At 44.7% G+C, this 23,270-nt stretch overlaps 1 long non-coding RNA gene across 1 annotated transcript; it reads left to right on the top strand.

Annotated features, from left to right (window-relative positions):
• Positions 1–16,883: 16,883 nt before the first annotated feature.
• Positions 16,884–17,606, top strand: LOC122926274. Its single transcript, XR_006387655.1, has 3 exons — positions 16,884–17,005; positions 17,085–17,192; positions 17,395–17,606. It is a non-coding gene; the product is annotated as an uncharacterized LOC122926274 (long non-coding RNA).
• The last annotated feature ends 5,664 nt before the right edge of the window (positions 17,607–23,270 follow it).

Genomic DNA, 23,270 nt, shown 5'->3' with positions numbered 1-23,270 from the left:
AGCCTCTGATCCGCCCCCCAGCCTCTTGTGCCCCTAGCCTCTTGTGCCCCCAGCCTCTGATGTAGACCTCCAGCCTCTGATGTAGCCCCCAGCCTCTCCCTCTTATCAGCCCCCTCTGCTAACTCAAAACCACCCCCCTCCCCAGTATTGATCATTGGTGGCAGGGCCCCCCCCCCACATCATTGGTGGCAGCAGCAGTTCCGATCGGAGTCCCAGCTGTGTAATGCTGGGGCTCCGATCGGTTACTATGGCAGCAGGACGCTACTAAAGTCCTAGCTGCCATGGTATGTCAGTGAGCAGTATTATACTCACGTGCGCGGTGGCCGCCGGGCGCTCCTTTTTCTGTGCGACGCATTGCTAATGCTTATAGCTTATGTGCGCCATGACCGCCGGGCGCTCCTTCTACTGTCTGTGCGGCGCATTGCTAATGCTTATAGCATTAGCAATGCGCTGCACAGACCAATGAGAAGAAGAAGCGCCCGGCGGCACGGCTATAAGTATTAGCAATGCGCCGCACACACAGAAGAAGGAGCGCCCGGCGGCCACCGCGCACGTGAGTATAATGCCACTCACTGACATACCATGGTCGCTCCGTGGTCATATCGCAGTTCGGCGATATAGGCGATATTCACAAAATGCATATCGCCTATACCGCCCACCCCTACTACAAAAGCTACTGGTAGGTTATGAAATTATCAATTTTTAGGCTGTGTTCTCACTGCATGTGCACTGTCAGCAGTGCACTTTTTGTTTTTGCAATGGAAATCAAAGGCAGACTGTATAGTATACAGCTGCATATGGCTGGAGTTCATATGGTGGTTCATCATTTTCATTAATGTGCCCATGACACTGGACTTGCACGGCAGTGGCTAGGATATGGCCAGTGACATAGATCTTGTGGATGTACTGTTGACAGTGATGAACTGCCAGGTAACACCGATAAAAAAAAAATGGAGGTGCCAGTACTCTTACCATTGAAAAAAAGAATTTAAAAACACTGTTTATTGATATATGATAAAAATACAAAAAAGATGAACCCTAGGAGGCTTACGTGTTTCCAGACCCATTTACGGACCTTTAATCATACAATTGTTTAAATATACACGCCATATACATATATAACATGCACAGAATGCAACACAAGTGAAACTTAATTCTGATTATTAGCCCAATAACACTGGGTAACACTGACATAGAAAAGTACTTAGGAATTTTTGTGGACAGCAAACCTAAAGGGGTTGTCCAGGTTCAGGTCTGAACCCTTCTTTGTCCAGGCAGCCCCTCTGATTTGAGCATCTAAGCATTTAATGCTCCGATGCTCTGCCTTGCCCTATGCTGAACCGTGCAGGGAAAGGGCTTTTTCAGCAGATCTGGTGACGTACCGGGTCTCACTATGGGACTGATAAGCAGAGGCCTCCGCCTAGTAGTCTGCCCAGTGATGTCACCGTCACCAATGGGCAGGCTTTAGCACTGCCCTAGCCTGTAAAACTGGCTAGGGCAGCGCTAAAGCCTGCCCATTAGTGCCAGTGACGTCACTGGTAACACTGCTAGGCGGAAGCTTCCACCTGGCAGTAGGGCTGCAACAATTACTCAATTAAATAGAGTAATTTGACACAAAAAAATCCTTGATGTGTCTGGAGGAAAGAAGGTTTGTACACAAACATAGAAGAGGATTCTTTACGGTAAGACCAGAGAGACTACGGAACTCTTTATTTCACCAAAAAGAACTATACAAACCGATAGGCAAAGGTCATAAACACATTTAAAAAAAAATCGGAAAAAAACTAGATTGACCTCGCTTTTAATAATACACTTTAAAAGAACCTAACAACGCAGGTCGCCTTTATAAATCTTTACAAGGTAAGTAAACTAAAATGCAACACGGATACAACCCGATATTACAGTAAAAGTCGCCAGTGGTAGGACGGGCTCATAGATCCATATAAGGGGAGCATTCCACCCTATTGTGGTCCTAACTAGCTCTCAGCCTGGGGATAATCCCTAAAGGTGGGGTCTCCCCGTCCTTGTGCCTAACCTAGCTGGCCCTAATAAGCCCTACGTGGGTTTTCCTTACTACTCCAACGTGTTTCCCCCACCTGGGTTCATCAGAGGGTCGTGCGGGGAATAAACAAAAGTAGTACAGGGCCCAAACCTTCCCCCCCCCCCCCCCCCAAAAAAAAACAGCAGATACAGATGAATACTAAAAACGATAAGAACGCATATATAGGCGAGGGGGCACACTCAAGAGGGAAACACTGAATGGATGGTTCAAAAATAATTTGATATTCTAAAAACAAACCCCTAAAATACACATAAAACATACATCAAAAAATATATAAATATGTGATATGCAGCAATATGCAATTGATACAGACAATATCCCACTTGTGGTTGATAATATGCAGCAGCCAATACACTGCCGTAGGTTCAAAATCACAGCACAAAGTTCATATGGGCAGTGTCCTGATTCCAATTGTGGTGTAGCAGTAGACAACCTACACAGTGCTGTATGTGCGATGTTGCGGCCCTAAATACAGACAATGTAGAGGAAAAGAGATTTTGTCCAGCTTGTGGTAATCCAAGGCTTCTTTATTGAAAATTCAGTATAAAATCCAGGTACAGAAAGCAGAGTCTACATGTTTCGGGCACAATGCAATCTTAGCCCTTACTCATGACTGAGTAAGGGCTAAGATTGCATTGTGCCCGAAACATGTAGACTCTGCTTTCTGTACCTGGATTTTATACTGAATTTTCAATAAAGAAGCCTTGGATTACCACAAGTACAAGCTGGACAAAATCTCTTTTCCTCTACACTTCCGTATTTCTCCTGATTCGGGTGAAGGAGCTGCTCCGTGCTATACCAGTGGAATCCCTGGCAGGTGAGAGCTGCTCAATACTTTTGTTTTCTTTAAATACAGACAATGTTCCAATTGGAAAAGTGATATTGAACGTCTGGATCGATAGTTTTAGATGTCCCATACCTTTGGGTAAATGAGGCACTGCAACCACTTGGGGTAATAATTTAGCGACTGACCACATAACTGCCACACAGTGTAAGAATACACTTTGAATCCTTATATAACACAGGACATAACATTGCACAAGCTTAATAGATTTAGAGTCAGAACTATATCCAATTTTATTCCCATCTATATTAAAGATCCTCTTATTTGTCACTTCTGTCTACAATAAGTCATGTCTGCTGTGTGAAGCAGTGTGAACATGGGCTCTGTGAAGATCTCTGTTCCTGTTTACTTCCTGTTCGTTTTCTTGCTGCAACATTGCTTAGATCATATTCATTTACCAATGGGTTAATGTCTAATGATGTGCGGAGGGTGACAACTATTTGCCTGAAGAACAGAATTACAGGTAATAAGCTTTCTGTAGAGACTATACAGTATTTATCAGTAGTAGAATTCTACAGAAGGGGAGTGAGAAAACAAGGTACAACATTATCATTAGAGGTGAGAAAATTTCTAAAAAATTTGATTCGGCCAGTTCACAGAATTTTCCGAAAAGATTTGATTCTATCGGAATTTATTCGCGGCGAATCGCGTTAAAAAACAGCTATTTCCAGACTGCAGAGAGGCTGTATAGTGGTGTAGAACACTGTGCCTTGCAGTAACACACATAGGGAGTCTGCTGTTGCAGTACAACAATACTGTGAGTCAGTATGTCACGCACATGACAGGCGTCGCTCTTAGAAGAACTGCACACTTCACTTATTTGGGCAGTTAGGGGGCCAAAACTGACCAAATAACTCAATTGTGAACTCAGCCATACATGTTATGTATAAACAACCGTGCAAAGGCCCAAGATCCTACTGTAGCGTGAAAGAGCGCACTCTTTTTACTCTGTCGTCAGCTGATTCCACATAGATGTCTACAGAACTATTAAACGTTTATACAAAAAGAGCCCCCTTGACAGAGTGGAGAGGGTGTCAGCAGTAAGTTTATGTTGACGTCACTGATTATTTTGCCCTTCCTCTGATTCGTCAGAACAATAACCCCCCAAAAAACGGATCCGGTCTGTTGAGCATCCGCCTTCACTCGGTCAGCATTTGGTCAGTAATCCATCAGTATTGCTATAGCCCAAAAAAACAGGAGTGGATCCAAAACAGAGATGACAAGTGAATGGAATCTTTTCATGTCTTCTGTGTTTTGTACCCACTCCTGCTTTTGGCTACCAATTCATATGCCAATTCTGATGGGACCGCATTTTTTGCAGTTGTACAGCAGCATGAAGAGGCCGAGAGCGGTCATCCTTGAGCGCTAAGTGCCGTCGTTTGAGGATGAGTATTCTCGTCCTGGGTCGTTAAGGGCTTAAACATAATACAGCAGAGTACTCACTGTGAATTCCATCATAAGTCCAGGAATAGATCAAGACCTCCTCTGCATGCAGCCTGCTAGATCCAGGAGCAGTCATGAAATGGAGGAAATACAGGTCCAGGTTAAAGGTTACTGCCTCTGAAAAATACACTTCCTGTAAGGTTCTGGCAAGGTAGTAACTAACTTTGACCACTAGATAGCAGCAACGTCAAACTAACATTTCAGTATAATAATTACAGCACATTACATACATTTACTATGCACAATATGGGCAGAACAAGCAGCATGAGGAGACCACAGAGTGGCAAGGTGAAATAGTGTGTAGATGGCAGCAGCAGCATGAGTGGCAGAGTGGCCCAGTGACATAGTGTTGATGTAGCAGCAGCAGCAGCATGAGGATACCTGAGTGGTGAGGTGGCAGCAGCATCAGGAGACCACAGAGTCACCCGGTGACAGAGTGGGTGGGTGGCAATAACAGTACCCGCTGCCGATGGTGGGTGTAAGAAGGAGCACTTGGCATCAGATGTGTGGCATCAGGCGGGTGGCAGCATCAGAATAGTAGCTGACGCAGGTAGCCAGCAGAAACCGGTCTCTTTTGTCAAGGTTTGGGTGAGGCAGCATGGATGGTCTAATCTGATTCATCAGGCATTGGTGGGTGGAAATCCTGGCTGATGCACGCCTGATTCATCTTGACAAAGGTCAGTATCTTCACATTTTGGGTGGGCAGGCAAGTTCTCCTTTGGGTAACTATGGCCCCGCCGGCCTAAACACCCGTACTGATGCCACACTGCTGGCCAGGCAGGAAAGCTCATCCAGGGCAGCCAAAATACTAGTTTGGCTGCCCAGTAGTCCAGCGGATCTTCAATGTGGGGTGGCAGGGTGCTTTCCAAGTATGCCACCACTTGCTGGTTCAGATTCTGCTCCAGGTCTAGCTGTTGCTGCTGGTGAGTAGTTTCTAGGTTACTAGGCAGGTTAAGAAAGCTGCTTATCATCGACTCTAGACTCAAGCTGCTGCTGATGGAGCTGGTACTGCTCCTTCCCCCTGTAGGGCAATATCTGGACCCCTTTACCTTAGTGTCCCTGTCAATGATCTCGGTAGTAAGCTTGGATTAAGTCTTGTACTGGTACCAGGAGGGTGAATAAGAATGAAGACCAGACATGTGCCTTGTTCCAATTCACTCTAGTTTAATTGCAGGGGGGCAACAGTTGATATAGGAGGGGTTGAACTTTCTTTACATCCAATCATATGTTAGCATTTATTTCAACCTATAGTATGCATACACATGAGCTCTGCATTAACGTAATAGATGACTCATAGTAACAGCATTTGACCAATCAGGTATGGACACATAGGCTACCATGCATTTAAGCCATGATGACCCTATAAGGTAAGAACTAAGGAATGTATGGGTATTTTGAAACCGCTCAGGAAGTTTCTCACATTCCTAAGGGGGAAGGGAGATCTTGAGACAGTGTACTGGTCAGATCATAATACACGTTTGCTTAAATAAGACAAAATGGAGTTACCTATATCCCATCAATCCCCTCTTTAGAACCTTATATATCTTATACTATATGGTTCTTTCTCTGTTGTCCCTTGGTTTGCTTATAAGCCTTTAGGTATTCCATATACCCTTCAGGAGTATAATCCTCAGGCTTTGTTGAGGTTGTGTTTACCTCTTCTACCTCTACCGGAGTATAGAGGAATGTTGAGTGTACCCCTCTTTCGGCCATATTTTTACATACGGCAAAAAGGGAGGGCACACACTGTAGACAACAGCAGAGAAACACTATTGCAGCGATCACGGCGAATACCACTCCTAAAACATACCTTATTTGACATATTTTATCTTTTATTCCATGGGAGTGATCTGATAAATTGAAACCACACATCCCTGTGAACGCTGAGCATCCTACACCATGTTGAAGCAATAAATAGTCAATAGTTGCCCTATTCTGCAAGATAGCTTTTTATTTTATTTTATTTTTTTATATGATTGTATATCTAACAGCATATCTTGCAGAATTGCACTAGTGACATGTATTTGTTTTACCATAAAACAGGCAAGTTTTGATATTGTCCTGTGGTTATATATGGCCAACCCTGGTACCCATATATTCTGTTCTAGAGAGGAGATTAACAATTTTCCGGTAGCTGTAGGGAAGTGTCTCTCGTCTGTCATGTCTGCATTGCTGGGAATAGTGATATCATTGCTAATGTCAACCTAGCTATTGTACAGGGTTCCTCTGTAATATTGGCCGGTATGTATGTGTAACTAGAATTTCCACAGGCCAATACCCATCCTGTTGGTAGAGGTACATGTTTGTCTATGGATGGTACTGTTTTGGTAATATTACATTGCATATTTTTCCCTGATACTATCTTTTTACAACTACCTAGATCTCTATCACAAATACTTGGCTTACTCTTGTTCAGCATTTTTGCTTGTATGCAGGGAGGCAATAATGTCTCATCACAGGTGAAATTATAACATATTTCTGCCGCTGTAACAAGACCTGTAATTATTTCTATCATATTACTTTGCAGAGTCTCATATGTATGACAGTTATAGCAAGCATGATAAGGATTTACATATCCATATTTAACATCGTGATCCTCCAAGTCTGTGTCATTCCATTGGGAACGTAGGAGCCCGGTCCATACATCTACTGGGGTGGGGACTGCTACCAGACATGTCTCCAAAATATTAGATGCAGATAAAGTGCTTCGGAGACAAAAATCAGTTACGTTCAGAGTTTTGGCCAGGTACAGCCATAAGTTCTCCTTTGTCTTCCGTTTTCAAGTATGTCTGTCTATTCCACAGTCGTGGGACAGTAAGTAGGAGACACAAAATTGCAAGTATTAAGGCACTGTATCTCAGCCATCTCCAGGAATTTTCCCGACTTTGTCATCTTGTTGGGGGTCAAGGCTGTCTGCCTCCGTTAGTACCCCTTCTGTATCTTCTTCGAGGTCAAGGCTGTCTGCCTCCGTTAATACCTCTCTTTTCTTCACCAACTTAATCCTTGTGGCGTGGATCCATGTGGGCGACTGTTTAGTGAGGACTGCTGTTCTGGTGATCGCGACTACCTCGGTGGGTGGTCCATAGGTGAAGCTTCCTTTCCCTTCTTTAAGATCTTAATCATCACCTGGTCGCCTACCCGGAATGGATGGGTTGGTTCCTGTGAAAGAGAAGGAGACTTACAAGCAACTTATTCTTCAGTTTTACTGAGGACCTTGATCAGATTAGTAACATACCCCTCTCTGATCAGGTCCAAGTCCCCTTCCTGCACTACCAGGGGGTGTCTTGCCCATGGTGTGGGGAAAGGCCTACCCATGAGTATCTCAATGCTATTTATGTCCTACTCCGTGGAAATGTGCTATTAAGATGGAAGCACTGTGTTGGGGGAATGCATAGCTTACCCTCTTTGCAGAATAATCCTGTTTTAGGATTTTTCTGCAATACTGGATAACACCAGTCTTACAGTTCCTGTTCAGTGGCATACCACTGAAGATCAGTAAGCATTTGCAACATCTCAGGGGCTGGAGGTGCCAGACATGGCATCTCCCAATGGTTACACAAACCTGTGAGGTTGCATTTGGCCACTCGTTTCGCCACCTCATCTGCCAGCGCATTGCCCTGTGAGACATGATCCTTACCATCTGCTGCCTTGAATCCTCTCCTCTGCCAAATCATACCATGGTCTCACACTACCCCATCTGTGTACCTACTATCAGTATGTAGAATTACATACCCTAGGGAGTGCAATGAGCTCAGCTGCCTGCTGTCTTGAGTGTGGATGCCCTTGAGTAGGCCCACAACATCATGAGTGGTGTGCAAAATGGTGTAATGTCACATTGTGAAAGAAGTTGTCAACTCTACCATCATTTCAAAGACTGCAAGAGAACACAGACATGCCGGCATCCCTTGAACAGGGGTGGGCATTACCTTTGAGAAAAAACGCACAAGAACGCAACTTGCCTCCGTTTTCTTGTGTCAGTACACCCGCCATTGTTTTACAATTTTGGCGTGCAAACATGTGGAAGGGCATATTATAGTCAGGGAGGCCCAGCCCTGGACTCGACATGAATAAACATTTCAAATAATCAAATGCATTGTACATTTCAGAAGACTTTTTAATCAAATCTGAATTTTCGTCCAGAGTGGCTTGCCTCAAAACATTGTCATAGTAGGAGCAATCAGAAATCCATTGTCTACAGTAGTTTATCATACCAAGGAAAGACAACATTTCTTTCCTGGTGTGCGGGGTGACCAAACCCGCAATAGGCTTGACTCTTTCTGCGCTGATTCTCCTTTCACCTTTTGTGAGGACAAAGCCCAAGTATTCAACCTGCATTTTATACCATTGCATTTTCTTAAGTGTCACTTTGTGACCACATCCTGACAATCATTATAACAGTGATAAACCATCATGAATGCTGGCATCCGCTGACATGCTACACAGTAACAAATCATCGACATATTGCAGCAGCACAGAACCTTGGGGGGGTGGGGGGTACCATGGTTTTAACATTGCTTGGAGGACCATGCTGTACACTACAGGTGAATCAGCATATCCCTGGGGCATTCCGCACCAGGTCAGTTGATGTCTGTCAAAGGAAAAAGCAAAAAGTAGTCTGGTTATCTTATCAACTGGGATAGAAAAGAATGCATTTTTCAGATCTATCACACTGAACCAAACCGCGTCTGCAAGAATGGCAGATAATAATTGAGTGACATCAGGTACAACAGGGGCTATTAGGCACAATGATGTTGTTGATGGCCCTTAAATCCTGTACAAAGCTGGTAGTACCATCTGCCTTTGTGACTGGATTCACGGGCGTGCTGTAGGGTGAAATCACCTCTTCCAGGATTCCCTTTTGTAGGAATTCTTCTATCATTGGCCTAAGTCCATCAAGTTTCTCTTTTGACAGCGGGTATTGTTTCTGATATACTGAGATGACACCTGGTACTTGGTGGTTTGGCAATTTTTTATTAGGCTGCTGGAGGGGGTGAACATGGCCATTTGCAGAATTTGTAGGCAGAAGGTGAAGCGTGGCCAGGATGCCAATGTTGGCACCACGGCCCTGCGTCAACACATGCAGCATCCCCATTAAGTAGCCTGGGAGAACTGTGGCTCCGATGTGGTGGTCCAGCCTGACACAGCAACTGCTGCGTCACCCAGTGGCACGCACCCAATTTCATGCAGTCAAGGCTCCACCACCTCAGCTGAAGAGAGCTGACTGTGCTTCCCATAATCTACTGGTCCTGATGCTCCTGCTCCTCGTCCTCCTTCTCCTCATCAGTCATTCTGTCAGCAATCGATCACCAAAGTGATTGCCAAGAAACAACAGTATGCGTGCACTCATCCAACGGCGCAGAAGCTGAACGTGCTGGTGCTGCATTCCCTTCCTTCCCAAGTGGTGGACTCTACACCTTTCAGAGAACTGATGGCTTCTGCCGAACCGAGGTGGAGAATCCCAAGCCGTCATTTCTTGGCTAAAAAGGCAGTACCAGCCGTGCACACATATGTACAACAGAAGGTAGGCCAGTCCTTCAGCCTGTCGGTGTCTGCCAAAGTGCACGGCAGCGTCGATGTGTAGACTATGGTCAAGGACAATATATGTCCTTTACGGACCACTGGGTAAATGTGGTTCCTGCCCAGTCAAATCATCAACTTGGCCAGATGACCCTGCTTCCGCCTCCACGTTCTCACGCCGTTGGTCCTGCGACAATGTCCACCTCTGCCTCCTCATCCTCCACTGTGTCCTCAGCCTCCACTGCAGGGACAATTCAGAGTGCCCCTCCATCATACCGCAAGTTCAGGGCACGGCGGTGTCATGCTGTTCTGCACCTAGTTTGCCTGGGTGAACGGAGTCAGACAGGGGAGGAACTGCTCCGCGTCATTCATAAAAAAATTGAATCCTGGCTTTCTCCTCTGAACCATGGTGACCGACAACGGTAAGAACATGGTGTCGGCTCTGCGTCAAGGAGGGCTGAGGCATGCGCCCTGCATGACGCATATGTTCAATCTGGTTGTAAAGTGGTTCCTGAAGTCCTCACCCCGTCTGCAAGATATCCTGGCCGGGAAATTTTGCATGCACTTCAGCCACTCGTACACTGCAAAGCACCCCCTCCTTGAGCTGCAAAGGCAGAATGGCGTCCCCCAACATATGCTGATATGCGATGTTTCCACCTGTTGGAATTCCACCCTCCATATGATGTTGGACAGACTATATGACCAGAGAAAGGCCATAATCGATTTATTAATGATACAGGCAGAGGTACTCCCCTGTGTACTTTAACTTTAATGTTAGCCAGTGTCAGCTCATGTGTGACACCTGCCGTTTGCTCGGGCCCTTTGAAAAGGCCACTTTATTGTCAGTCGCCAGGACTACGGGATAAACAACGTCATTCCACTGATTCATGTCCTGGAACAGATACTGCTAAATCTGGCTGGCCAGGGGACAGGAGACATGGTGACTAAATTTCGCGACCACATGAGCCCTGTGGGGACTGAACTAGAGGAGAAGGAGAAGGACATTTGACCAAAATCAATGCATAGAGAAATGGGTGGTTTTTCTACACAGGTGACAGGAGAGGAGGAGCAGGAGCAGCTGGAGGAGCTACAGGGTCCATGAGGAAGACTAGGCAGATGACCCAGACACACACTGTGGCAGTATGCAGTGGGGATGGAGGCAGGGAGTCCCTCCAAATCACTTACACAAATGGCCTGATAAATGCTCAGTTGCTTGCGTTGTGACAGCTGAATTGTCACCATTTGGCAGAGGGATGACTTCTGACTCTCCACCATGTTAGACCCTCGCTACCGGTCCAAAATGGGGGCCTTTCTTACACCCGCTGAACTACTATGAAGACATCCTATGTAGTCAGTTGGCCACTGCCAATGTGCGCCATCGCTCATCCTCACACAGGTCTGGCCCTCTGCTCTTACGTTCCACTGCCATTGCTGCTGTTGGGGGGGCAGGAGCAGTACCAACTAAATCAGAAGCAACTTAAGTCAACAGTCGCTGATGAGCAGTTTTCTTCACCCGCTTACTAAAGAAACTACTCACCAGCAGCAACAGCTAGACATAGAGCAGAACCTGAACGAGCAGGTTGTGGCATGCTTGGAGTGCACCCTGCCATCCCACATCGAAGATCCCCTGGACTACTGGGCAGCCAAACTCAATTTGTGGCCTCAACAGGCCGAGTTTGCCCTGGACAAGATTTACTGCCTGGCCAGCAGTGTGGCATCAGAGTGGGTGTTTAGTGTGGCGGGGGCCATAGTTACCCCAAGGAGAACTCACCTGTCCACCCAAAATGTGGAGAAACTGACCTTCCTGAAGATGAATCAGATGTGGATCAGCCAGGATTTTCAAACACCAGTGCCTGATCCATTAGACTAGATCATTCATGGTGCCACACCTACACTTTTACAAAAGAAACCTGTTTCTTCTGGCTACCTGCTTCAGCTACTGTTCTGATGCTGCCACCCACCTGAAGCCACACCTGCTGCCAGGTGCTCCTACTACCACCCACCACCTTCAGCTGGTACTGGTATTGCCCTCCACCTCCCCACTCTGTCACTGGGCCACTCTGTGGTCTTCTCACGTTGCTGCCGCCTCACCACTCTCTGGTCTCCTCATGCTGCTGACACCTCAACACTATGTCACTGGGCCACTCTGTGGTCTTCTCATGTCACAGCTGTGTCAATGTATTGTTGTTCACCGGGACACGTCTGCCGTGCTTGCTGGTTGCCAGGGGCAACGTATTGTTGTTGCAGCATGTTTTTACCTTCTTCCATTCTCCTGGCTATTTTCTAGGACTGGTCGGGTTAATTACCTGGCTGGGTGTGGCCACTAGGGGTTTATATTGCTTAGCTTGTAGGCTTGAGTCAGTTATACTCCAGCCTTTGTTGGTGCTGGAGCTTTGCTTCTTTCTTGGGTGTTCCATCTGCCCAGTCCTTGAGGGCCACCTAGTGTGACATCAATGTCTCTCCGATGTCTTCCCGTTGTCTCCTTCCCTTCACTGTCCGTTTAGTGGTATGGTGTTGTTTATGTATTTATGGGTGTGTGTTGTGATGTCTTGTTTGGTGTTCCATGTTTGGTCTTTCTATGGTGTATGCTGAGTCCTGCATGGTTGCTAGACATCTCCCTGTGTATCTGTGCCTTCGGTGAGAGGGCCCCTGGGTTCGCCGGAGGGGGAACCACAAGTCAGTGAGCAGCTCTGCCTTAGGCCACCATGCATCCTGTCCACATGGGGTCCAGACAGTTACTGGTGTGCTGGGTTCCTGTGTATGTTGTTTGTACTGTGTCCCTAGTTGGTGTGAGTTCCAATACATTGGCATGGGTTCCAGTTGTTGTTGCTGTGCCAGGTAAGTGCTAGTGGTTCTGGTTCTTGCCTGCCATTCCAGTGTGGCTCACTGTCTCACCCTTTCATCTAGGCCGGTGGAGACTCCTGTTCTTCCATGTTTTGGAGGAACAGGATGTCTCAGACCCTGACATTATTCCAGGGATATTCAGGGATTTCAGAGTCCGAAGTTCCTGGGAATGATCCATCACTCTGTGGTCTCCTCATGCTGTTGCCACCTCAATACTATGTCACTGGGCCACTCTGTGGTCTCCTCATGCTGCTGCCACCCAACCACTATGTCAATGGGAAACTCTGTGGTCTCCTCATACTGCTACCACCTCACCACTATGTCAATGGGAAACTCTGCGGTCTCCTCATACTGCTACCACCTCACCACTATGTCACTAGCCCCTCTGTGGTCTCCTCATGCTGCCACCTCAACACCATGTCATTGGGCCACTCGTGGACTTCTCATGCTGTTTCCACCCTTCCCACAGCATGACTGGGCCACTATTTTGCCTTTTTGGCCTGGTTGACATCATCATTTATTTAACCCTTCTTCTGATCTGTCGGAAGGAAGGAAAAAGGAGACACACAACAGATACTGTCTATGTAGCTGCTGTAAGGCCCATATGACATGGTTCCTACTTTGAATCAGAATTGGCTTATGATTTAGTAGCCAAAAGCAGGAGTAGGTACAAAACAGGGTGTCATCTCTGTTTTGGATCCACTCCTGTTTTTTTTTCGGGGCTTTAGCAATACTGATGGATTACTGACCAAATGCTGACCGAGTGAAGGTGGATGCTCAACACACAGGATTCGTTTTTTGGGGGTTATTGTTCTGACGGATTAGAGGAGGGGAAAAATCAGTGACGTCAACACAAACTTACTGCTGAAACTATCTCCACTCTGTCAGGGGGGCTCTATTAAACATTTAATAGAACAGGTTCTGTAGACATCTATGTGAAATGACGGTGTAAAAGGAGTGTGCTCTTTCACGCTATAGTAGGATCTTGGGCCTCTGCATGGTTCTTTATACCTCGCGGTAACATTGACCTGTAAGGCTGAGTTCACACTTGAGTTATTTGGTCAGTTTTGGCCCTGTAATTGACCAAATTAATGAAGTGTGAAGTTATTCTAAGAGCGACGCCTGTCATCTGCGTATCATACTGACTCACAGTATAATTTCACTACCACAGCAGACTCCCTATGCGTGTTACTGCAAGACACAGTGTTCTACACCACTATACAGGCTCACTGCAGGCAGGAAATAGCAGTTTTTTAACACGATTCACCACAAATAAATTTGATTTGAATCAAATCTTTTTGGAAAATTCGGCGAATCGACCGAATCTAATTGTTTTGAAATTCGCTCATCTCCAATTGTGACCACAGCATCTGAGGGTTTAAATGTCTGTCATCGTTTTTTATGGTTGGTGTTGGTGCTATTTAAAACAGCAGAATCCTGGCGGCTATGACACCCACTGCGCTCGTGAGCAGGCACCATCTTTAAAGACCCATCTTCTGCTGTACATGTACAGCGGCGGTCGGGAAGGGGTTAATGCATTATTGCTTTAAAATGCTTTTGCTATAATGCAACAAGTTCATAAAATGGGTTTAATAATGGCATTATTGCTGTAAAATGCTTTTGCTATAATGCAATGCATTTAATAATACGGATATAATGAACTTAAAGGGAGTCTGTCACCTCCATATGGCTATATACAGTGCTTACATGGCTCTGTAGCACACCTATACAGGATTGTAACGGTATCGTTGTTCTTTTCTTTAGACTTGCACAAGCAAGAAAAATGAAGTTTAATTCTTATGCAAATTAGCACTCGCAAGTGCCCAGGGGGCAGCGTTCAGTGTGTAGGTGCCCAGGCTGCTCTGCCTTCTTTTCACTTTACTCCTCCCTAGTCTCCGCCTTTGCCCGCCCTCCAATTCTCTTGCCTCATCGATTAGGTCCGGACTTGGAGGGCGGGCAAAGGCAGAGCAGCCTGGGCACTTACACACTGAACGCCGCCCCTGGGCACTTGCGAGTGCTCATTTGCATATGAATTAAACTTTGTTTTCCTGCTTGTGCAAGTCTAAAGAAAAGAACAAAGGTACCGTTACAATCCTGTATATGTGTGCTACAGAGCCATGTAAGCACTCTATATGACCATATGGAGGTGACAGACTCCCTTTAAATATAACAATAAAATCTGTAATTGCTCAGCATTCGCAGTAGAATCTTCTACCTCACAGTTTTTTTCTTCTTTCCTCTCGATCAACTTGCAGGACAACAGGCCGAACTAGATGGATGGATGTCTTTTTTCAGCCTTATAAACTATGTAACAATGTATGTAAGGGGTTTTCCACTTTTTCGATATTGATTACCCATCCTCTGGATAGGTCTTCAGGATCAGATCAGTGGCAGTCCAAAACCTGCCACCTCTTCCAATAAGCTGCAGTAACCAGTACCTCCGCTACAGAGAGGAGGATGAAGCCTTCTGTTTCTGGATTTGTCTACTGTTTTGTTTATGACACCAGTGGCTGCCAAAAACAGCTTATCACATTGGGGTTCTGGCAATAAACCTATGAAATGTAGAAATAAGTTTTGTTTATTTTTTTTGTTTTTTTACACAGTTTAGGCTTCGTTCACATCACCGTTCAGCTTTCCATTATATTTTTCCGTCAGAGGATGAATAAAACGGAAAATAACGACCCCGTTTAAAATCCCATTCACTTGTATTGATTGCATAAACTGTCCGTTACACTCCGTTTGGCACCATTCCGTCATCTGTACGTTAATTTAGACGGAGAAAATAATCCTACATGCAGGACTTTTTCTTCCGTCTTAAATAACGGATTCCCAACGTATCCGTTACTTTTTGCATTGTAGTCAATCAGTAACGGATTGAAATGGAGTACATTGAATGTGATCCTGTATGCACTCTGTTATTCTGTTCCGTTTTTAGTTCTGAGCATGCTCAAATGGAAAAGTCTTCTGTCTGCAAAAGTTCTCTAGTGACTGAAAAAAGGACATGTGACCATCACCTAACCCTCCCAGCCACCATTTTAAAAGCTAGTAGATGAGATCACACTGCAGAAAGCATTTCTAGTCAAAAAAAGTAAGTAAAAAGTTTAATGCAAGTTTAAAAAAGTGTAAAATCATGTTCCTCTCAAATGTATTGCTGCAGGATAGCATGAAATATTTGCATATAGGAATGTCAGCCACATCTGTCCACATCCACAGCAATCCATTGAATACCATGGACATGGCCACCATGTGTTGTGCTGTTTTTTTTCGCCCCTGTGCTTTAATGCACAGTACTATGTTATGGCTCTCTGACCATACTGTGAACTGCACACGATGGGTTCACAATACATAAGAACAGAGCCCGTGCACTCCATTTTGCGCATGTTTACGTGCAATTTCTGATCAGTGCCTCCACTTTAAAAATGGTCGTATTGGGCATATAGCATACACATTCATGACAATCGCTATGCAGCCAGATGTTAGCTTGTCTGATGAATCTACACACCTATAGTTTTCAGTTTGCAGGGATGCTCAACCTGCGGCCCTCCAGCTGTTGTAAAACTACAACTCCCACAATGCCCTACTGTAGGCTCATAGCTGTAGGCTGTTCGGGCATGCTGGGAGTTGTAGTTTTACAACAGCTGGAGGGCCTCAGGTTGAGCATACCTGATATACAGGCACGCTTATTGGAATCAATTGCCCAATGTGACAAAAGTTGTCCTGAATTATTTTTTTTTCATGCCTACAATATAGCTTGCTATCCTGTAAGTGCAATGTTCGCAGTATGGGAACAGGTCTGTGTTCCTTCTTTGCCATCATGACACGTGTTGAATAATTGATGTCAATGTATTTTTTTTTATCTAATTACTAAAATCAATTCTGACGATTTTTTTCAAAAATGTCACAAACCAGCAGGGACCACACTACCCCTCCATTGGAGATTGTGGTAAGTATACAGATTCTTTCTCTATCGGTCTTTTCTCTGTCTGTCTCTCTCTGTATATTGCGCTCTGTCTATCTATTTCTGTGTATGTAAATATATATATATATATATATATACACATACATAATTAATTTTTCATGAGCAATCATCATCTAGCCGGGTCACAGGATGAAACGGAGAGGACACACTCCCAAATGGAGACAGTATGTATTTAGAAAATGGGGCATACTATACCCTAATACTAAATACTACTTCAACACTAGATTAAAAAAAAATGTATATTGTTTTATAGGAATCCAGCCAAAGACAACATTCAACAGATGTGGGCAGTACTCGTACTCAGAAGCCAGGCCAGGTATACTTGAATAGCAATGGAAAGAGACGCTAATAAAGTTTACAGCACAATAATTTCGAACCATTTCTATTAACTTTAGGATGAGGCAGTCATTTCTCCTCCAGTAACAATACCACGTGGCCCAGTACCTAGGGGTCGTCGAAGGAGATCTCTTCGTGGAGGTCATGCCCGTGGTCGCCTTGGGACTGTGAGTATATATTTGCTTTCCGTTATTGATGTTCTATCTCTGCCACTCCCGTAGTGGTGAAACTACAACTCACACCATGTTCCATTCATACATTTGATGTTCCAAGAACACATATGAAGTGTGCATCCTGGAAGAGTTTCACCACAGCTGGAGTGTTGGCGGTTTCACATCAAACTTCATTAATAATTATCACTGTCTATAGGGTTCCAGAAGCCAATCGGATGAGGATGTTCCAACAAACATCCATTTTGACCAGGAACTCCTCATCCATCTCGTGGAGGAGAGACCGTCACTATGGGACCAGTCCCAGCTGCTTCATGCGGACCACATAGCAACCCGGCTGCTGGAGCTTCTGTCAGGGAAAATCCTATTCCAGAAACGATCCCCTACCTGTTCCATCTGCCCCTATGGAAACTGCAGAACATCAATTATACAGTGCTTTTGCAGGAGTACGTAGGAGGCGTGGAACAGGTAGGAGAATATTTGCAGAGCTAGAAGACCTTGCAAAAATTATAAGGGACAATTTGAAGAGAGTGGAGGAAAACATGTTTAGGAGCTTTTGAACCACATCTGGACGCTGGAGGGGGTGGGACGGCCGGATCCACTTACTCCTAATCAGAGTTTTCTTTTAACTCTTGCTCCGTGGATGGATCGTCTGTCTCTGGAACAGAATTTTCAATGTCGGATGGCATTAACGCAAATAATGTTCGATTTTGTGCACCGCCCCGAGCCCAGACATATCCCCCACCACCCTCTTTTCTCACACCACATTCCTATGCCCCATCCCAATACTACGAACCTTCAAATACCTCCTTTAACAGACCGCAGTCTTATGGCCCATCGTATTATCCTCCTTCCACTTCTTTTGCCACTTGCCAATCCAATCCCCCCTCTCGGTCCAGTAGTCCAACCTATACTGCGGGTGGTGTTTCTCCATCTTTCTTTCCAACTCCTCACACTTTTACCACTCCATCTACTTCACATTCACCCCATTCATCTCAGGTGTCTGACAGTCATTCACTACACACTCCACGGCCCCCGACTCCTGCACAACATTCAACATCTGCCGATACTTTTATGAGTGCCTTGATGGAGTATCACGACACTGACAGAGGCTCCAGCAGTCCCCAAGGTCAATAAAGTGGATACCACTAAAAAAAATAACTCATGTTTGCACATGTTCATGTTTGCCCATGTTAGGCAGTTTCGACACTGTTTTCCCCATTTGGGGACTGTTATTTTATATATTTAATAATATATTACTAAAACCAAAGTTTTGAAAGAAATTTTATTATATGCAAAGAGTAAACATTTAACGTTATAAATATTTGAAGTTTTTAAAAAACAAACAAACAAAACAAAATGGTATGTTAATATTATTTGAGATAGATAGGTATACACGTAACACCAAAACACTGTATTGTAAAGACATAATGGGGTAACAAATGTTATAATCAAGTGATGCAGGCACACCCACACACAGCATCATAAACGTGTAGCATGGACGAGTAGTTTAGATCATTTGTTCCTGCCAAGGAACTAAACCAGCAGGGGACGTAAAATATTGAGCAAAGCTGTCCCGCAAACGGTTAACTGCCGTGGTTGAACGCGGAACAGTAGCATTTTCTTGTGCATTGTCTGAGACTGAGGGCCCAGATTCAAAACTCAATGGTTCATGTGTTTGGCAATAGTTATACAGAATCACACAGGCTTTTATAACATCGTCAATAGAGTCTGTTTTCAATTGAATAGGTCTGGTGAATGTTCTCCATCGGTTGGTCAGTATACCAAATGCACATTCGACCATACGCCTTGCCCTTGTGAGTCTGTAATTAAAGATTATTTTACAATCATTTAGTCCACGGCTTGCATAAGGCTTCAACATATTACATGACATTTGGAAGGCCTCATCGCCAATCAACACAAATGGCATGTTAGGTTCAGTAGTTCCAGGCAAAGGACGAGGATTGGGGAAACTAAAGTTACCAGAGTATACTCTTTGTCCTATATTAGAGTTTTTGAAGACTTTAGAGTCATTGGTCCGTCCGAAGGTCCCAATATCCACAGCCACAAATTTGTACTGCGCATCCGCAATAGCCATCAAAATTACAGAGAAGTATTTTTTTATAGTTAAAAAACAATGAACCACTACCCGGAGGTTTTAAGATCCGAATGTGTTTCCCATCGACGGCTCCTAGGCAGTTGGGAAATTGAGTTATCTCATAAAATTTGGTCGCTATTTCTGTCCACTGTTGTGTTGTTGGGTGTGGAATATAATCCTCACGAAGCAGATCCCAGATTGCTTTACATGTGCCTTGTACTATGTAGGAAATGGTCGATTTACCCAGCCGAAACTGGAAGTGCAGACTTGATAGACTTTCACCAGTGGCAAGAAATCTAAAATGAAAGGAGAGACAATATTAAGTTTTCTGTTTGCTCCAGAAATCAATAACATATTTTGAAGTATTATTAGAATATCGCAACGTGAAACCACGATCTCCCTAGCTCATGACAGTCTACTGTTAAAGTGGAGGGTTCACAGACACTTTTGCTTGAACATCATATCAAAGCTCATGAAAAAAAGTACAGTAAATAGGGAGTAAAAGTAAATTTACCTTAGGGTAACCATTAAGCATTCCTCTGGTGACACGCTTCGTCTGAATTTGGTATTCCTTCGACGTAGAAGACGTTGTTGAAATTTCTGCACAAGATGGTCAAAGCTTGACACACTCATACGTAGATAATAAAAAAAAAAATCAGGGTGACGACGAAGATCTTGATATAAAGTGGAGAATACGCCTCTTGTGCATCGTGCTGAGGTTATTAGATGAACCCAATATCTTCTTCTCTGTGATTGTAATTGCCTTTGTTTCCAGAAATTGTGCAAGGACATATCCATGTATACAGGTCCTTCTAAAAAAAATTAGCATATTGTGATAAAGTTCATTATTTTCTGTAATGTACTGATAAACATTAGACTTTCATATATGTTAGATTCATTACACACCAACTGAAGTAGTTCAAGCCTTTTATTGTTTTAATATTGATGATTTTGGCATACAGCTCATGAAAACCCAAATTTCCTATCTCAAAAAATTAGCATATTATGAAAAGGTTCTCTAAACGAGCTATTAACCTAATCATCTGAATTAACTAATTAACTCTAAACACCTGCAAAAGATTCCTGTGGCTTTTAAAAACTCCAAGCCTGGTTCATTACTGAAAACCGCAATCATGGGTAAGACTGTCGACCTGACTGCTGTCCAGAAGGCCATCATTGACACCCTCAAGCAAGAGGGTAAGACACAGAAAGAAATTTCAGAACGAATAGGCTGTTCCCAGAGTGCTGTATCAAGGCACCTCAGTGGGAAGGAAAAAGTGTGGCAGAAAACGCTGCACAACGAGAAGAGGTGACCGGACCCTGAGGAAGATTGTGGAGAAGGACCGATTCCAGACCTTGGGGGACCTGCGGAAGCAGTGGACTGAGTCTGGAGTAGAAACATCCAGAGCCACCGTGTACAGGCGTGTGCAGGAAATGGGCTACAGGTGCTGCATTCCCCAGGTCAAGCCACTTTTGAACCAGAAACAGCGGCAGAAGCGCCTGACCTGGGCTACAGAGAAGCAGCACTGGACTGTTGCTCAGTGGTCCAAAGTACTTTTTTCGGATGAAAGCAAATTTTGCATGTCATTCGGAAATCAAGGTGCCAGAGTCTGGAGGAAGACTGGGGAGAGGGAAATCAGTGTCAAGTACCCACAGTCAGTGATGGTCTGGGGTGCCATGTCAGCTGCTGGTGTTGGTCCACTGTGTTTTATCAAGGGCAGGGTCAATGCAGCTTGCTATCAGGAGATTTTGGAGCACTTCATGCTTCCATCTGCTGAAAAGCTTTATGGAGATGAAGATTTCATTTTTCAGCACGACCTGGCACCGGCTCACAGTGCCAAAACCACTGGTAAATGGTTTACTGACCATGGTATTACTGTGCTCAATTGGCCTGCCAACTCTCCTGACCTGAACCCCATAGAGAATCTGTGGGATATTGGGAAGAAAAAGTTGAGAGACGCAAGACCCAACACTCTGGATGAGCTTAAGGCCGCTATCGAAGCATCCTGGGCCTCCATAACACCTCAGCAGTGCCACAGGCTGATTGCCTCCATGCCACGCCGCATTGAAGCAGTCATTTCTGCAAAAGGATTCCCGACCAAGTATTGAGTGCATAACTGAACATAATTATTTGAAGGTTGACTTTTTTTTGTATTAAAAACATTTTTCTTCTATTGGTCGGATGAAATATGCTAATTTTTTTAGATAGGAAATTTGGGTTTTCATGAGCTGTATCCCAAAATCATCAATATTAAAACAATAAAAGGCTTGAACTACTTCAGTTGGTGTGTAATGAATCTAAAATATATGAAAGTCTAATGTTTATCAGTACATTACAGAAAATAATGAACTTTATCACAATATGCTAATTTTTTGAGAAGGACCTGTATATACTGTCTGAAAGTGGGAGGAAACTAATGATAAAAAAAAAAGGATCCGTCAGAAATATATAAAGAACGGAATGCAAACGGATACATTATGTCCGTTTTATAACGGATCCGCCTGGTCTTTCCGTTAAATTAACGGAACATATGTTGTCAGTTAATGTCCGTTGGCTTTTCGTTATTGTAATAATTTCTGTTATTTAAAACGGATTACAAATAGAACGGAAAGCCAAACGGTGATGTGAACGAAGCCTTATATGCAGAAAAAAAATGTTTCATTTTTTTGTAATGCAAACCTAGCTGCCAGCAGCAGCTGTATTAACCTGCTCACGACCGCCGTACGCAGGATTGCGTCTTCTCGGCGGTCATGCTCTTCTGGGTGGACGCGCCGGTGCGTCCTCTCGCGAGACGCAAGATTCAAAGAACAAGTTCGTCATCAAACTGCCAGCCACGATCATTAGCTTGCAGGTTGATGATTTTCAAAAAAACTAATCAGCAGCCAGATAACCCATCATATTAGTAAATATGATGTGGTTATATGGCTGCTGTGCTCCTCTGCTCCTTCTTTTGGTCGGTTGGTTCCAGCAGAGGAGCACACATCACTGTGAGTACCCACCAACACCACACTTAGCCCCCAGATCACCTCCCAGCACCCAATTAACCCTTTAATCACCCCTTCTTGCCCCTGTCAATCACTAGTGAAAAGGAAAAAAGTGATCAGTGCAAACGGTCACTTTTTTTTTTTCACTGGTATTGACCGTTAGGTTTTAGGTATAGTTTAGCCCCCTTGGTTAGGTAGTTTAGCGATCAGTTAGCGCCCAGCCCACCGCACCGCAGTCCGTTATTCGCTGATTAGCGTATCGCTAATCAGTATTTGTACTTTTATAGTATCTGAAAGTGATCAAAACTGATCACGGTCAGATCTATAATTGTATTAGTGTCACTTTAGTTCGCCCTCCACCCAAAACGCAGTGTTTGCCCGATCAGGCCTGATCGGTCGCCCACACGTGCGTTCGCCCACGCCCGTCCCACCGCAGTGACAAAAAAATTATTATTTTTTGATCACTGCACATTCACTTTACACGCACTGCGGCGATAAAAAAAAAAATCAGTTTTTATATTTTTTATTAACTGCAGCGGCCTCCGGTACTTCGCTAGCCTCCCCTTTGTAAGACAGGCTTGCTTTTTTTTTCTTGGGTAGTCTCAGGGAATGCCCCTAAATTTAGTTGCCCAAATGTCTAACAGGGGGTATTCTTCTGAAGAGGCCTACAGGCTTCTGACCCAGTCGGATGAGGAATGGGAACCCTCATCTGACGAATCTAGCGGGTCAGAATACGAACCTGTAGAAAGCAGTGGCTCTCTGACCCAAAGTTCAGACGAGGAGGCTGAGGTCCCTGATAGCACCAGGCGTACCCGGCCCCGTGTCTCTAGACCGCAGGTTGCGCAGGATCCGCTTCAAGAGCAGCAGAGTGGGGCTGGTGCTGTCGGATTACGTGGTGAGGCATACACCAGCAGCCCAGCCCTTCCTGGACCTAGTACCAGCACTGCCGTACAACATGGTGAAGTGGCGAGCACCAGAAGGGCAGTTGAAGC

The sequence above is a fragment of the Bufo gargarizans genome, chromosome 2 (genome assembly GCF_014858855.1).
Source record: "Bufo gargarizans isolate SCDJY-AF-19 chromosome 2, ASM1485885v1, whole genome shotgun sequence".
NCBI lineage: Eukaryota > Metazoa > Chordata > Amphibia > Anura > Bufonidae > Bufo > Bufo gargarizans.
The sequence above is the reverse complement of the archived record's forward strand: the minus strand, read 5'-3'. Positions and strand labels throughout refer to the sequence as shown.